Source organism: Falco biarmicus, chromosome 3, assembly GCF_023638135.1.
Source record: "Falco biarmicus isolate bFalBia1 chromosome 3, bFalBia1.pri, whole genome shotgun sequence".
Classification (NCBI taxonomy): domain Eukaryota; kingdom Metazoa; phylum Chordata; class Aves; order Falconiformes; family Falconidae; genus Falco; species Falco biarmicus.
In genome coordinates this window covers 34,631,719-34,647,188 of record NC_079290.1, presented here as the reverse complement: position 1 = coordinate 34,647,188, position 15,470 = coordinate 34,631,719, and the positions used below count along the sequence as shown (strand labels likewise).

General features: G+C 38.7%; 1 long non-coding RNA gene across 4 annotated transcripts in view; it reads right to left on the bottom strand.

Moving 5' to 3' along the window:
- Positions 1-1,013: 1,013 nt before the first annotated feature.
- Positions 1,014-15,470, bottom strand: part of LOC130145467 (uncharacterized) — a 94,951-nt gene continuing 80,494 nt past the window's right edge. For all 4 annotated transcript variants that reach the window (XR_008820563.1, XR_008820564.1, XR_008820566.1 and 1 more), the window contains one exon: positions 1,014-4,069. This is a non-coding gene — a long non-coding RNA (uncharacterized LOC130145467). The remainder of the gene's footprint in view (positions 4,070-15,470) is intronic.

Sequence of the window (15,470 nt, the reverse complement as noted above, 5' to 3'; positions counted from 1 at the left end):
GGCACAGAGACAACAGCATGTGCTGCATTGTAAATTTGGGATTTTTCTCCTCCCCTTAAGCCAAATAAAATGAACTTCTCTACTTGCAATGTGGCTTTTAGAGTCATCCTCAGATTTCAACCTCTGTTTAGAATTCCGAACAGATGAAAGCAACAGTTAGGGCTGTGCCATCTTCTTCACACACACAGGAATATCTTTGCATATATATCACCTTCCTGCAGTAAAAATACACAATATTGTCCATAGCAATACCACTAGGCACAATTCAGTTGCCCAAAGATAACCCTTTATCATTAAAGATCCCTAGGGTTTCTCACCTGGTCTTCAGCTGTTGTTCCAGAAGGGCATGTGTCTTCTGAAAGACTTGTGGGACACAATTACTGATAGTGATGTCTCAAATGCCCTAAGGCTTCTCAGCTGGCACAGGAGTAATCAGTCTTCAGTTATTGCTACAAATTCCATTACTGATCATCTGTTAAATTATGAGACCACTGATCAATCTGTAGGTAAGCAGACTTTCATAAGCCACCTAAGGGAAGAGGATTTTATGAACAGCTGGTCCTCCTGTGAAGATTATGTCAAGCCTTCCTTTGCAGTCTTATACTTGTGAGGCTTCTTCATTTTTCTGCATTTGCCTAAGACAGACCTTGCCATCTACTGCTTCCTGCTAAAGACAGTTAACTGCAGTGCAAAGGTTCTGCATAGCTGCATTTCACTCCAAAACAAGTGACATATGTTGTATGTGTGACACCATAATACAGAAAATGTGATTTAGCTTGACAAAACTGGAATATTTTCCTGTAGATATTTTTTCCCCCCTTTTTTTTTTTTTTGGGGGGGGGGGAATAACATTTAAAGGCATGTAGTAATCTATAATTTCCATGTCATTGACTGAAACTTTCCAGAAATAACAGAGGCAAGGCACTTAATGTAAGTACTGCAGTAAAAGTGCAAAAAGATGACAATGTAATAAAGAAATCAATTCCCCAATAGAAGCAAAAAACCACAAAGCATTCAGAATGGATTTTAATCAAGCCCAATTTTCATAGCTATTTGAATTGACATATTTCTGATACAGATTCTTACCTTACTATAAGCCCCCAGATTCTTGTTTTAACAGCAATTTTTAGTAGTTAAATGAAATATGAAGTATTTCACCGCCTAAAGTAGGCAGTAACATGTGAATGCTGGAATCTAGGCTTTGTTGTCATTTACATTAGTTTGTAATGCTTAGCATTTTCGTTTTAAAATAATCCCACAGAAAAAGCCAGTCCCCAACTAAGAATGCATGCAACACATGATTTTAATGGGATGACAGAAAAATCTAAGAAACAAAGAATATGCCATTAACAGGTAAAGTGGTGCCTTTGTAATGAAAACATCTACTGTCCTTCCATCCACTCCTGCACTGGTAACTACGGCTGCTGCAGCTTGCTCTCTCATTGAGCCCCTTGGACTCCGCAGTGCCTTCCTTGGGAGGGTCCATTTGGTTGTGGTGTAGGCAACCTCCTTAACATCCAGCCCAAATCAATGAGCCAACATTGAATTACATTCTGTGTTTCCCCATCTCAGTGCATTCTCTCCTGCTCAGTCCCTCCCCAGAAGCAGCTCTGGGGTTTTGTGTGGCAGCAAGTGACACACAGATGACAACTACTTTCTTTCATCTTTCCTGCTCCCAGGTGTTTCAGCTCCTTGGCACATTTCTTATCCATCCTCTGAGCTCTCAGGAGACATATTTGGCCTCACTGTCTACCCTTGGCTTTCTGTAGACCTCAGCCCTTTCTTCTGCATGTTCAAATACTTTTCATGGGAGAGCACTGCTTGGCATCTGCCACCTCTATTGTTCTTACAACCTGTTCTTGCATGATTTAGGACTACAATCCCTCTTCAATAAACTAAAATTGACATTATATACTGTTGCCAGTACTGCAGCAGCTGCAGCAATGAACAATTCCTGACAGGAATCACCAAGAACCTCCGAGCTAAATGTGACTTCTTCCTTACCTGCAGTTTACTTCCTTTCTTGTCAGGAGTGTGAGCTTACAGACATGGGAGAACTAATGAAAGATGTCAGACAAGACCCCATGACAATCCTACAAGCAGCAAACTGACAACTCTCCTACATGTCTTTTCCCCATAATTTGGCTCCTTGCAAGGCAAATTATTTGTGACAAAGAAGGATTTTCTATATGAGCTTGTAAGGAGTCATTCACACCCCCAATTCTGTACAAACCATTCAACAAACAAAATATTCTGAATAATAAGGAAAACAAATTAAAACTGAAAATCACTGCTCTCCAGATTACAAGGAGCTTGGCCATAATCACACCTTCCTGCTCACATTGTTATATAGCCTGGCTAGGCAGGAGAAAGGTCTCCAGGTATGAAAGAGGCTAAGAACCTCTGCCGCAAACAACCCAAATCTATCTGTAGCCAGCACATCACTCCTTCCCTCAGAGCAAGCCAGATGCACTTCCAAAGAACTGCAGACTTACAATCTCCTTTTTCATGATCTCTGCTTTTCTTTCTCTGCCTTTCACAGCTATTTGAAGATCATGGCTAGACTCAAAAATAGGTACACATGTAAAAGTTTGTTGGGTTTTTTTTCTCAACTGACCTAAATTGGTCCTTTCAAGCACAGCACCTGCGTGTTGGCTGTGGAGGTCAGTCTTTACTCGGGAGAATGGCCCCGTGGACCTGCTGAGGAAGTCAATTGTAGGAATCTCAAACCCACACAAAGGGACTGGGTTTGAGAGAGGATCACAGGGCTTATCTGCCTTTGCTTCTAGGACTTTGCTTTGATCTTTTTCAGCTCATTGGCCACAGAAAGTTGCTCTCTTCTGATGGCTGTGTGGTAACTCATGAAAGGGAACGTGGCCTGTTTATTCCACTTATTGTGGGCTGATAACTATATTACAAAGCTATAATCAGCAGCAATGATTAAATCTCAGAACCCATACTTAAGGCTGAAATGGCTAGAGACTGAAGTGTCAAGGTTAGACCATACTGTTGTCCCTGCTTCATGGACAGAACTCACCAGGAATGTTAATCAACACATTCCATAGCCCCTATCGGCCCACACAATTTCTCTTTAATCCCTTATTCCAGAACTGACAGACTTAACAGCTGTTTTGAAAAATGGAGGGAATGTGGAAAGACCTATTTTCTAGCATGCACTATATATAAAAATATCAGTGTCAGCTGGCAGACAACCTTTCCTTTCAAAAATACAGCTTTGCAAGCTAAAACCCAGCTGGGATGAAAGGCAACTTTACATAAAGGCAGTGCTTCTCTGCCTGTCATTCTCTCCACTCTTAAAGCAGTGAAGGCTGCTTATCACCTCATATAGACTTGCCAGAAAGAAAATAAGAAAGAAAGAAGGAAAAAAAGAATAAAGGAAAAACTGGAAAGAGAGAAAGAGAAGCTGCTCACAAGCATTAACTGATGCCAAAGAAAGTTGCTCAGGATAATCCCTATGCTTCAGAATTTAAGAATGACAATCACAAAGATTTGTTACTGTTGTGGAGTTTACTGGGAGATGCATCCTGTTGAGGCGTCTGGAAGCACTGGTCCTGCAGAGGTTACATGCACGGCTGCTCAGGCTTCAAAATGTGGGCACTTCTCATGTTCCATTGTTCAACGATTTCCAAAAATGTCTTTGGGCTCTATCAGTTCTTTGGCCTTGGGATAGGTTTGCAACATTCAAGTTCAGCTCAAATGTGAAAAATATATTCTTTCAAATTTTTCATTTCATTTCTTTCTTTCTCCAGCTTCTGGAATTAATTTATTTGATTATTATTTTATATGATGTGTTAAACAATTCAAGGAATTAATTTAAGTTGATCTCCATCATTTAAACTTAAATTTTAAAAGCTTGTGGTCAGTTTAGTCCAGAAGGACTGTTCTTACTTCTTACCAAGTATGTCTTCATTGTTTTCTCACTTGAAATCTTCCGTCTGAAGTATTTGATCTCTGTTTTCAAGTAAAGGCTTCAGTTTTCACCGTGGAGAATTTGTCCTAGTTTGTTTAAGATTAGGAAATTTAACATGAAGGCATCCATTATCAGAACCTGTTTGATGAATACAAAATGTACATTTAATTCAATAATCAGGTTTGAATCAAGCTTCAGTCAGTAGGAGGAAAACAATGTTCTATCAATGAACGCAGCACAGAGGGATTTGCTGTTCTCAACTTTTTTCCTAAATCTTTTCAGCTCTGAGGTAAAGCTTTACATAAACCTTGTAAAGAGAAAACCTCTGAAGGATCTGAATTTCTATCCTGCTAAGCACAGAAAGGGTTGATGAGTCACTGCAAAGCCTTTCCAAACTTATCTGAACATGCCTGATGTGGGATTTAGGTTGGGAATGCATAGGCACAAGGCACTCAAAGCACAACCTGGAGTTTCTGGCTGCAATCTAGTTGGAAGGATATTAAAGCAACTTTCCTTGGGGCTGCCTAGGGTTCCATCAAGCAGAAACAAGCACACAGATTTGCAAATGTTAAAAAAAAAAACAACTCAAACCCCAACACTAAAAGCCAAGCCACTTCAAACACTCAGCATTTCGGGGTTTGGCTCATTTATGTTTCCAGTGAAGAACTGTAATACTATCAGAGCATACAGCTTCCAGCTGACATGCAAAACTTGCCCATGATGGAGTGGGAAAAAGGTTGGAGGGTTTTGGGCCCATTTATCTGCACCTTGGCTGCTCCTCCTGGGAAAGTGATGCTTCAATGCCGCCTTGTGGCTTCCTGCTCCAGAAAAAGGGGTCATCCCAGCAAGATATGGTGCTGCTACTACCTTGTGTTTGCTCTGTGGTATTGAACAACTATTCTGGTTTTTTTTAATATCATAAACACAGAGCTCTGGAACTGAGTTTGTGATTAGAGATAGTGCTTAGATCTGATGAACAGCTATGGCACAGTGAATGTTGCAGCTCACTGCAGTGCCCCTGGTGCCCCTGGATGGGGTTAGGCTGCTGCCCCAGGGAGACCAGATTTGAGATGGTCAGTAGGGTAAGTGCAAACAGATTTTCTCAGCTTTTCCTTCTCTCCAGCTACACCATCTTCCCCAGAGCTGCCAGCAGGAGCCTCCGTTCACTCAGGACTGATCCTTCTGGTAAGAACAGGCATCTGCCAAGGCCATGAGAGGAGGGAGTAGCACAGCCAGCCACCTCTTGCACTAAAATGTAGGATACCATCTTGCACAATCATACTGAAGTGTCATAACAAAGCCATAGTACTAGTGATGAATGGGGACAGGCTGCCAGAACAACCACCCCCTACTCTCTTCTCAGACACAGTCAAAATGATAAAGCCATACTTTCGCTTATGAAGTCTCCTCACAAACCCCATTAATCTTCCATGTTTAGCTGAAACTGCAACAGCACACACCACCTCACACAGACCCTGCTAACTTGGGATAGCATAGGATAGAATAGCTCCCATGGGGTGCCCTGCTGGCAATGAGGAAGGAGAGGTACACATACTTGAATTTTAAGCTTTGAGAAGTAGAATGTTAAACCCAGGTCTAAGCTTTGGTCCTCTAAAGCTCACCTTTCCTAAACTGGAATTGAATGAAGAATTTCAACATTTTACATTGTGTGAGGCTTTGCCTTTCTTAGCTTATATTTCTGTATTGAGCTTCAGGTAACAGGCAGGGCAACTCAAACTACCCAAACTCTCAATACAAATCCAGGAAATATTGAACATTTCAGAAAAAAAGGACAAGAGGTCAGACATGATGTTATTCAGACTAAGGGGAACTTGCTAAAGCAGAACAGAGAGGTCATTAGGTGCCCCATCCCTGGAAACAAACAGTCTAAATGTTGAATTATTTGTGTTTGGAGTGTCATTATGTGTATTATAACCTGCTTGTCTAAAATTAACATGAAAACCCATCACTCTTTGGCAATGTCTGCTGGGAAGATGAGTTTGAGAAAAGCTGCTGCCACAAGCATTTTTAGGGATTTAATTGCCTGCTCTGGCAGCCAATCCAAAGTCTTGATTTAATTTCCTGTATTTTGTCAAGGTTATAATTAGCTTTATAACTTGTGACGAAGATCTGCAAAGTTGAAGTAAGTTGTTTGTAGCTGGAACCACAGTTTTGCTGGGTATCCCTTCCCAAATCCTCCCAGGGACCTTGCCTATACAGTGACTTACTGTCATTTTCCTGTGACAAAAATAAATTACAAAGGCCTAGCATCAATTAGTCACTCAACCACCTAGGTTTTCCTTTTCTGTTTGATACTTAACAGAATCCTCTAACATCCAATGCAGATACAGCTTGATTTTAGAACCCAGGATGTTTAAAACTGTCCTTTACACTTTCCTAATCACCAGCATTTGTAACATGCCTGTCTGCCCCCAAACTCCACACATACACCATATTCTGAAGCTCTGAATTTCTGTACAACTTGTTTCCTGCAAACGCAGTGAGACACTAGGACATGAACCTTGCTTAAAATTGAAGTGGATATGTTTTATGTCAGTATGTTTACACATCAAACAAAACTGAAATACTACCCTCCTTTGGAAAATATATTCCAACTCAATTTACCAGGGACATGTCATAGGTAAATATCACAGCACAGGCTGTACACAAATGTACTTTTTACGTTCAGTGACATGTTTGAGATTGAGAATTCTTTTGGGACACGATATTTGTCTATATGCTTGGTATCTAGAAATGATGCTTTTTGTCAAATAGTAATAATTTATTTCTGCTATACAGCTATGCATTTCTCTTACAATGGGAGGCACAATAAAATGGTCTTCTGTGTGATACCATCAGAAAAAAACAAAATACTGGTTTTCAGAGTTTGCCATGACTATTAAAAAAGTACATTTTAAGTATAACAAAGTGCTAGGTAATGATATTAACAACACAAAACATAACAAGAGATTAAAAAGGCATAAATAACTTTTTTTCTGATTTCTTTCTGATTTTGGTGTCTTTTTGTTGTTTGGTTACTCTGCCACCATTTTAAAATGCTACCTCTAACAGGGGCCTTTCTCCAGGCAACATTAAAGAACCCATTCTGTCACCCTAATCACAATAATTTATAGCCCTCTAGGTATCCTGAAACAATGTGTTAGGAGTATTCATGGAGTTCCAGGTTGAAAAATATAAATAAAAATATAAAAACTCTTCTGACTTCTCTTTGTGTTAACCCTGCTGCTTCTATACACTGTGAGTGAGGAATCTAATCTTATATCATATCTTGGCAGTATGAAAGAGAGAAGGCTGAGAAGAACACTATCTTGGGACTTACTTGCTTCTGTCAGTTTATGTCACAACATTACATTTATTTTAATGAGGGGGTGTTACATTTCATGTCTGCCTATGATAACTAGATTAAAACAAATGGAAAAAGACATGAAAGCCATCAAATTCTAAAGCATTAGACATTTTTATAGCTAATGAAACCACTGTATTAAATTAGAAAAGATAATCTGTTAAATTAGAAAAAATAAACACAGTTGGTTTATAAAAAAGAAAACTTAAAAAATCTTCATCAATCAGTTATAAAACCATGTTTGTTAAAGGTAGACAAAACTGTTTATTCCTCCTCAGAAGAATTCTCTGCAGAATTTCCTCCAAAGTTTCTGGTTCTGGCCGCTAGCAGAGAACACACATAAACTCAAACAGGCAAGTAACATGCTCTAGCATGGTATCTTTCATGCTGTTACTATTCCTTGTGTGAATGGCATGAAAAAAAATCAATACACTAGCTGTATTGTGAAGGGAAAAGATACCTTTAGCTGCTGAACAATACAGTCCTGGAGTTTACTTTCCTTGAAGCAGTGTGTACAACTGTTGTTTGATCAGAGCATGTGTGAGCCATGCAGTACATGTTACATTCTGCTACAGTCCTACACTGCTGGCAACTCTTGACTTATGATGTCTCCTTCCATCCTCCTGTAGCAAACACCAAAGGGAAAGACAGCTGCCTGCTACTGGCTTTTAACCCAAACGAACTAAAAGGGGTTATACAGTAACCTTTACTTTGATCTCAACAGAAGTTGAAGAGACAACTGTTTCCTTGGACTGTATTTATCTCTAGATAAGAACTGTCAAATAAAAGTGCTTTTTTATTAAAAAAAACCCCAACAACACAACAACTTTGTTGTTAGACTAAGAACAGAATGAAAGACAGAACAAAAGCATGAGAAATAGGACATTGCTCTAGGTTAGCCTTTGTACTGAATTCAGAGGATAAAAGAATTAACTCACAATTTGCTGTGGGACAAACAAATGCTGAAAAACAATTTTAAGCCAAATACCACCTAGGCCACCATTCTTATGGCTTGAGGTGACATGTTACAAACTACAGCTGGTTCTACCATTGAAAAAAAGATACTGCTTTGAATTCAGATAAAAGATACAGAAAATAATTTCCACTCAATCCTCTATCAGCTTTTGCTTCATTCTATATTTCATAATTTATTTTCCCACCCATAATATTAATTTCATTATAGGCAATTCACTCTTCACCTGTGCAAATAAAGTTGCATGCATATGCATATGACATTTTTATATCACTAATTGAGCTACCTTTTCAAACAACCCAATTAATGTACTTTCTTTATTAAAATTAATTTGTTTCTATATTTGCTTTATAAGCTTGCTGCTTGTACACCACTTGTTTATGGAAAAAATGTGAGGGATTTTAGTATAAACAAGACATGTGACTCTAATCTTTCGTTCTTAATTTTCATCTCTCTCTTTGATAACTTTGCATCAAAGTGCTAATAACATCTCGCTGGTTTTCATTACGAACTCAAATGCCACATAATACTCTTTCCACCTAATCACATTGTTTGTCCTTCTTAAAAAGAATGTTTAGATTATATATTGTCTCTTAATCTGTCAAATCATTCTTCTGTTCTGCTGCTAACTGTAAACTGTCAGCTGAATGTATTTCTAGAAGAGTATGAACCATCATGTGATACATGTCTCCTTCATAACCTGAAAAGAACTAGATGCATAGGATGTCAAGGGTAGAGCTATAAATGTTACCCATCTCTATTAATGTAGCATTGTTAAGAGTGTTAGCACTGTTGCCTGAATTTGTCCTCAAGTTAATCTCCCCAACTCTTGTTCCAAGTCTCAAACCAGATCCAAAACCTTTAGGTTAAGCTAAGAAAATACCCCAACCTTTTCTTCCGGGCAGAATTTCTACCCAACACTGCCCACACTGCCTGAGCATAAGGTCTGGAATAGGTGCAATTCACTCACAGAGAAAAAATTTCTATGTATAAGAAAGGCATGACTATAGTCTGAGATTTTGTATTCTTGGAAATCTAGAAAGAAGCCAGTGGCCTGTGGTCCACTATTCAATTCAAGCTCGTTTGCACAGCAGGTCCTGTCAAAGCTTTTCTCAGGCTGCATCATGATTTTATAAATTCTTCTATGCTTTCTATTTCCTAAAATAAAAGGCAGAAAGATTCTTGGCATAACTCATAATCATGGTACAGCTGAATAAGTCAGAGATGACATCCTGGTCTTATCCACTTGTCCAGTAATGAAATTGTGCAGTGTGAGACCATGGTCCTCATGGCCATAGTGCACTCTCTGCTCTTCATTGACTGCCAAGAGCTTTGATTCCTCTAGCGGTAAAAGTGGGGACAGAAAGAGTCACCACTTTTTTTCAGAGCATGAAGCAGTTATCAGGTGTTCACACTCAAGTCCAACACTGAGTGTACACTTTATCTCCATGTTGCTCTGCAGCACAACAGGGTTAACAACACCCTCCTTCAGAGTATTTCATTGGGTTTGGCTGCACACGGTCCATTTTGGTAGGTGTACCACAGCCTGAGATACAGACCTCCATAGTGCTGCTTGCTGCAAGACATGGGACAAATAGAGGCTGGTGCTGTCAAGGAAAGAACATTTTATTTTCTTTCAAAATAGCTAATGCACTCTCTCGAGGAAACTTCCAGGTGCTCTGTTCATGCTGTTATCCTTAGGAAGGTTTCAGCTGGCACTTGAATTTTTAAATTGCACAGAGCCATTTAGGCTTGAAGTTTGCATTGACTTCTACATTTAAGTTTCCTGTAACTGTGAAATTTATATGCTAGGTATGCACACTGTCAAAGATATACATTTTGGTAAAAAAACCCAAAAATCCAAACTAATAACTGTGTCATGTTTCATGCTTACTATATGACTTCTCTGGCTCTCACAGACGCATTAGTTTCTCTACATTTTATCTTTAGGAAATAAAAATAGATCTAGTCTCTCATAAAACTTCCTAGGCATGAGTCAGTGCGGGGCCTCCTCCAAAGTCTAGTCAGGATGACATACAAGATTCACGGTGTATGTCACCTCAGTCTGCAGAGACATGGAAATAACAGCTTTGGTAGAAAGTGAAGACAGCTATGCACAAAGCAAAACCTGTTAATTTTATCATTTCATTCTTTTCTCCTTTTATTCAATCCCCATCTTTCGCTGTGTCTTGTGATTCTCAAAACTATTAACTGCCTAGATTGAGTATCACTACTTCTTTACTACATTGGTAATACAGATTCTTCCGTAAAATAAAGCATTTGGAGTGTTTCAGTCAGAGGAAGCACAGGAACAAGATGTACAGTGACTGTCTGAGCCACCAGAAAGTACAAATGATGCCTCTAGAAAGCACAACTGTTTTACCATCCATGCGGCACATGTGTTTTGGGACAGCACACAACTTAAGGAAAATTTTCTTAAGCCAACATCCAGGTCACTTAGATTTCAGATAAGAAAGATGTTGCTTGCTTAGGTGTTTTCTTCCTAGCAGCACTGAATGGTGGGGAGGTTCAAACAAATATCCCTCAATCCCTCAGACTGACATTTTCACTAGACATATTTTTCTGCTTAACTTTCAACAACACCATGCTTCAGCCATCAAAGAAGTATGGTCTCCCCAAAAGTTAAGCTACTGAATTTTTATGTAAGTAAAAGTTATTAATTTCTTTTAAATAATGTATGAGTGCTCATTTACTACACAGAAGCAATCTGCTTTGACTTTGCATGCATGGTAACCAGAGCTGCTATTTTATTTCTTTTTAGTTATTTATTGTTACAACTTTAAATAAAGATTAAAAAATAAAAGATAAATGAAGATAAAAAGTGCTCAAATAAATCTCATAAAGATTGTATGGTATGTGCAACTAAATAGACAAAAGTATTGCTCTCTGGTCAAAAATATATTTCATTAAATTTGAAAACTTAAAATTTCACAGAGTTCAAACCACTCTGTATTTTAAAAATATTATAATCTTGTTTTCTTTCAAATATTACATTTTTCCAATCATTTGTATACAAGCAATTTTGGCACAAATTTTCACACATGCACAAGGGCACTAGGAGACTGAATTTGTTAATTCTGTTCCAGTAGAAAGCTACAAGACATGACTAGGAGTGATTGGGCCAGATTACCTTACCCTTTTGTGTAAAGACTATTTGTGTTGGACAGACATTTAAAGATTTTTTATATGCAATATGTAATCTCTAGAACACACATAATGAGAATGGTAACCATTGTAAAATGAGTGTTCAGTGTGTCAGGATGTGTCAGCTATTCTGATTGATGGTCTCTCAAGCTGTGATACTCTGAGAGTAATCTAAGCTACTAAGGCTGATACAATTATCCTGAAATGTGTTAAAACTTATCAATGTAAGAGAGGATTGAAAAATCTTTGGCTGGCTAACTAAAAGTAGTTGCTCCTATGCCAGCCCTGAATTTTGGAAAGAAGAGAATATAAAGGCTCTGAGGTGCATACAGAGGACTGCATCAAAGTCACTCAGTGATGCCCTTAGTCAAACTTTGAGATCAGTGAATTTTGCAGCTGGTTATGTCCCAGAAGCAGAGCCCCAGAGCCAGTAATTGCTGAGATCGCATTTAGAATAGGTCCTCCCTGTTGATATTCCTGTTGGCATTATGTGGCATCTGGGGTTCCACCAGCTCATTTAGTTATTCATATCCCCTAAGCCCAAGAAAATATTACAGAATTGTATGTGTCAGGTGTTTTAAATCCAGTACTTCACTATTTGCTGACAGAACAGCTATTTCACATCTTGAATGTATGACTGGTTCTTTAGTCATGTGAAACTGGGGCCCACTTTTCAAGGCAACAGAAATTTCAGCAGCCTGCAAATATTTCTTTACCAGGAAGCAAGCAGACACAAGTTCTTCAGGTATATAGGTACCTCACCTGGGTTTTAGCCACCAAAATCATGATACTTAAGGTAGCTCTAGAGATTCTGGGTAGAAACAAAGTGCTTAACATCTAGAGATAATAATGCTGCCAATTCCTGTAAGTTTTCCTTAAGTTCTCTTTTATGTCTCTATTTCCCATTGTGTTTTACCTCCTCTCCTTCTGTTAAGGAAGTGATTTTATTCTCTTTCATTGCCTATTTGAGAGAAATCAAGCTGTGATTTTAATGTCCACAGTTACTGGCAGAAGGTGTGAAGAGTACCCACACCTCAGCCTTTTCTGCAGAGGCATTAGCTATATGCGTACTACACACATATTAGTGAACTGAAGAGGAGCAGGGCACTGTCTTTGGTTCTGGCAACTATGCAGCTCAACCTTCCTCCTCCACAAAACACTCTGGTCTCATCCATACCATCTCTGAGTAATCTGTGCTTTGCATTAACCCCCCAGTTATACACAGGCCTTTACTGGGATAGCACTAGTTATAAAGAACTTAAAATGTATTTTCAGTAATCAGTGAATCAATTAAATCTAGGATTGTTCTGATACTACTGCCTTGGAAAAGTTTCATGGAAACCTCATGGCTCTGACTGGTTCTTTTTATTTGAAATAAAATATTGCAATTTTATACTGTTGAGTAGCTCAATTCCAGAATCCAAGTTCATTTCAGTGACAGTCAAGACACTTACTTGCTTTCCCTGCCCCCCCATTCTCTGTATTTAAAAGACATAATTCTCACATGCTTGTCCCTGCCATGGTGTTTCAGAAATGAATCAGAAATGACAGGTAGCTGAATGGCTTTTTAGAAAATCCCACTTTGGAGAATTCATTAATCTAAAAGCTTAACAAAGCTACTTAGAATTCTGATCATTCTGATCAATTCTGTTTCCCTCTTAGATACAATGTATTAATAATGATAGAGCTTTATACAGAGACCTTTCCCTCCAAGGTTGTAACTGGTAATGATGGATGAATGCCTATAGCACCACTTCTGCATCGGAGATTATTCACTTCACTTTTTCAGTTCAGTTTCTACCACTTCCATCTCTGCATCCCTGTTTCTAAAGAAGAAGAGTGAGGTACAGTGCAACAGAGTAATTTGGAATAGTGTAGGAAGCACATGGCATTGGTGAAAATATAAAAGTCTGAATAGAGAAGAAAGATAAAGATGAAAAACTCATACAGTGCAAAAAAAGAAGCAAATCAAGTTTGTTCTTCAATATGAAGTAAAGTTTTCAAGACTGACAAGATATGGGAGAGTAATAACCAAATATTAATTCCGTAATATCTGAAGTTCTTTGCTTTTTGAAGTTATTAATTGAGTATATGTTAACCCAAAAAAGAGAACTAAGTAACACTTTCTGGAAGACCCTTACCTAGTACTCAGACTGCAAGTGAAACACAAAGACTTAAAACATTTTGCAACTTGTGACAAGGATTTTCCTGAATCTTTTACAGATGTTCATCCCCATCACCAGTTTTAGGTTTATGAAGTCTAACACCAAAATGTCATGTCTTGCTTTTTTGTAGTAACAAGATCATTAATTCATCCCACTTCCTGAAGCACTGTGCTAGAAAAGAGAGTGAAAGAGAGCTCCAAGGCTTCTATGATAGCTCAGCAAGGTGAGTGGAGATCACAGAAGAACATATGTGTTCTGTGTCAGAGTGGACATGGTAACTTGGCTTTGGGTTCTATGCTCGTTCTTTTTCTCTCTGTTCTACCCACTCACCTCATCCCACATCTATCCCTGTTCCCAAACCTAGGCTCATCAGAACAGAGATCTAACCACTGCCTCTTCCCTGTCAGTCAAAGCTATCCTTAGTCTTGTTCTTATCCTAAAGATAACAGGTCCACTGAACTCTACTGCTGTCTGCTTCCAGCCCGTTATCTGCCCTGCCATCTGCTTTATACTAATCTAATGTAATCCTAAAAAAAACCAAACGCAAAACCCCAAACAAAAACTCTTGCAAATTCCTGTTCTATTGCTCATGTGATTGTTAATATAAATCCAAGAATGTTACTCCTGTCAGTCAAAGCTTGGTACTGCTTGAAGGGGCTTCTGTTCTAGCTGCCCGTGAAGGTAGTCCTGGACTGGGCATAACTAAAAATATGTGTTAGAAAGAAATTAGCTCCCTGGCAAATGGTAGTTATATGATAAAGTCACTTGACCTGAAGTCATGCTGGGGAGGGGAGGCTTTGCCTATGGAGAACTTCTGAAGAAGCATGAATTAACTTTAGGCTACTTCCTTCTGTAGAAAATTGAGCACTGCTCTTTAGACATGTGTGAAATCAAAGCATAAATACATTTTCTATTCAGAGCTTACTGAACTGGTTGGGTATGATTGGTGATTACTTCTCTCACCACTGTGTTTTAAGGGGTTCCTGAGCTCCTCTGCAAAAGCAGAAAGCTGCCTCTTACAGCCCACTTGAACTACTCTGACTGGTCAAAACTCAACTCCATCTGTAGCAATATGACATCTAGAGTGACAACATGGTTTATGACATCAAGTCTTCCTTCACACTCCCCATGACATATTTCTTCCTTCTAGTCCCCAAAAGCTTCCACTGCCTCTCCCCTCTTTGAAGGGGCTCCAGTCTTAATCACTTTTTTGTCTCCACCCTATTTCTAGTCATCTCATTCCAAAATATTAGTTCAAGTCTTATCTCTATGATGCTTACACTGAGATTGACTTCTTTAGTTCTGATTTGTCTCCTCATATGACAAGTAAATTTTTTTTTAATTTTTTCTGACATCTTCTCATGCTTTTGAAAGGAATTAAGGAGGCAGTAAGAAAAGGTGCAATTTTATTGCCATTGGGTTTATGGGTCTGGTCCTTGTGTGACCAGGGATTGTGCATGTCATTCCATGGCATCCCCAGCTTCAGCTCTGGCACAGTTCCAGAATTGCTCAGGTACCTTTAGGAGCTTGAGGAAGCTGAGGAGGGCAGGCAGGCACCAGGCAAGGGTGCTGATTAGATAAAATCATTGCATACCTGAACTAGAGGCCTTCTTTAAATACATCACATAATATAGCAGCCATTCCTTTCTAAATAAAAGCTCATGTTCAACCTGGACAGATTTGTATGAGATACAAACTATCCTTTCATTTACTGGAGAATAATGTAGATGGATATACATTTAAGTTTAAATAAAAAATATATTCCTAATTTTCTAGTCTATTGAGTTTTACAATTTAACATAACTGATGGTATCCAGAATTGCAGGGGCTAGCAATCTTGTTTGAGACAAATGCAAGTTACAGACTTACTCT